This window comes from Alosa sapidissima, chromosome 1 (assembly GCF_018492685.1).
Source record: "Alosa sapidissima isolate fAloSap1 chromosome 1, fAloSap1.pri, whole genome shotgun sequence".
Lineage (NCBI taxonomy): Eukaryota > Metazoa > Chordata > Actinopteri > Clupeiformes > Clupeidae > Alosa > Alosa sapidissima.
The window spans coordinates 37,608,027-37,610,419 of NC_055957.1; positions in this window are offsets into that span (position 1 = coordinate 37,608,027).

The following is a 2,393-nucleotide window of genomic DNA, read 5'->3' on the forward strand; positions in this document are numbered from 1 at the left end:
AGTCAAACCGCAAGCTTTTGATACGGGCAAGTTATGTTATTAGCTTAAACGTGGATTATGGTGATGCAATTGGCTAGACTACCAAATAAAACGTTTGATTAGTCAACAAGGGATGGGGGTAAATGTCTGGGATCTCAAAATCCTCTTTCCGCATACTGTAGGCTCATAGGCTCTATGCAAATTGATTCAGCCTTGCATCGGACAGATAAGAGACAAGGTCAACCCATGTTCAATAGCTGCAGTAGGAGGGAGGAGATATGGAGAAACACTGGGTTTGCTAACAAGCAGGTTGGTTCACAGAGTTAGTTACAGTTACAAACTTTGAGTTAAGTTTCTCACTGGAACGGAAAGCTTGGAGTTTCCCCTATCTCACTGTTAACAAACTCAGATTTTTTAACAATACCCTCTTTCTGGAATATTGCCCAGGTCTTCCATAAAACTGAGAAAAAAAATGGGTGGAAGACTTGTGGGCAAAAGTCTGAATTCTCCTATACTTTAAAATGACAAAAGGAGTAAAACAACACAATATTTAATGTCACTTTTTACAAATGTTTCTTCATCATCAAAAGTGCTAAATATGGCTAAAGAGTGTAAAAGTTAGCCTCCCCATTTATGAAATGTTTTGTAACACTTTGTGTTCCCTTTGCCTTTATAACCTCATCAAATCTCTTTGTGTGCCATCTGTGCAGCTGTTTTTTTTATCTTCTTTCAGCCCATTCCTTGCAGCATATTTGTCCCAAATTTACCAGTTTGCTTGCAATGAATCACATACAGCCTTCTTCAAATACTGACTTGTGTCGAGAGGCATAGATACATGTGGCAAGAAAAGCACTGGCTTTGGGAAATTAATTTAAAGGAAAGGCTTCTACCATCAGTGAAAAGGTCTCAACTCCTTCAACAAGACAATAATCTGAAACACTAAACAAGGTCAACTGAGTTGAAAAAGAATAAAGTGAAGGTTTTGCAATGGCCTTCCCAGTCTCCAAACTTGAATATCACTGCACCTGCTCAGATATTTGCATGGGAGATTTGGGACAAATATACCAGGAAGAAAAGTACACTTTTTTCCCCTAGGACACATTGTCCCAAATATTCCCAGTACATATTTCTTCCTGGAATCTTTGTCCCAAATCTTCCAGTTTGCTTGACTGTCAAACATGCAAATATCGGAACAGGTTTTCGGTTAGGGCCCTATCTTACACCCGGCGCATCATCATCAAGTCTTGTTCCTATCTTACACCCAAGCCAGTGATGAATTTTTCGGCAAGCGTTGGAGTTCACCAGTTGTCAATTAAAAATTGCGCCCACGCAGGGATGGATTACTGATCAGGCCTGTCGTGAGAGGGCCACAAGATGGTGCTGAATTGAACTCCGTCCTTACTGTAAGAGTACTAGTGTTGGAGGAGTCAAATAAAGTGACACAACACCTGTAGAAGCAAAACACAGATGTTGGTCCTGCACCCGAGTGTCATCCTGCAGCCCTCCACTGATAAGCCAGAATTCCAAGAAGTGACTGAAACCGTGTTCTATTATGATGGCCCAACCAATGCTTCTGAATATTATGAATATGCTGAATTGGTTGGCAGAATGTCCATCAAATAAAGATAAGAATTAATACTGTGATTAACATGCATATAAGAAGGATATACAGTATATCGTTTATAGTTAAATGTTACAATGCTGGTAAGAAATTAGTACAAATTGAAATTGGCAGAGTAATTGTGACTTAAGAGAGAATTAAAGTATTGTTAAAGATATATAGCCTGACGAGCCAGACCCACATTAAAATATAGGGTCTGGGCACTCACCGTTCGCAGTGCTCAGTCCGAGGGGCGGGATAATCGGTTGTCTTTCAAATTCCCTTTGCAGGCAATAGGACAGCGCTATGAGTCCCATGCGTTTCATGCTAGTTGTCTAGTTGTCTAGCAAAGCTTGTGTCGTGCTCGTGTCACGCTCTTCGCCAACATCCATCCATCTTCTTTGTTTTCAAGTAGCAGGGAAATTCAAGCCAAACCGTTGCAACTCTGCCATCAATTATTATGTTAAGCCTGCCTAACGTCTCTATACACGATTTGATTGGCCCGATAGAAGTTTCATTTTTCCAGCTCACAAGTTGCTAGACTAGCCCTGGCAAATGTAATTTGCTGCCACTATGGTGCGTCTAGATTTCTAGGCTAAAAGATATATGTTGTGATTGGAAAATCTAATAATGTTAATTATGATGTGTTACTGTTGAATGAGACTCATAAACATTGTAATGCACCTTGAGGGGGGTTAGATCAGGGGATTCTCAAGTTGGGGAGGTAATGAAACTTGTCAGTGGCACTAAGCCCTTCTTGGATTCCCCTTGAACGGGTCAGCAGGAAACAACTTAAGCAAGCTGAGATCTTAGG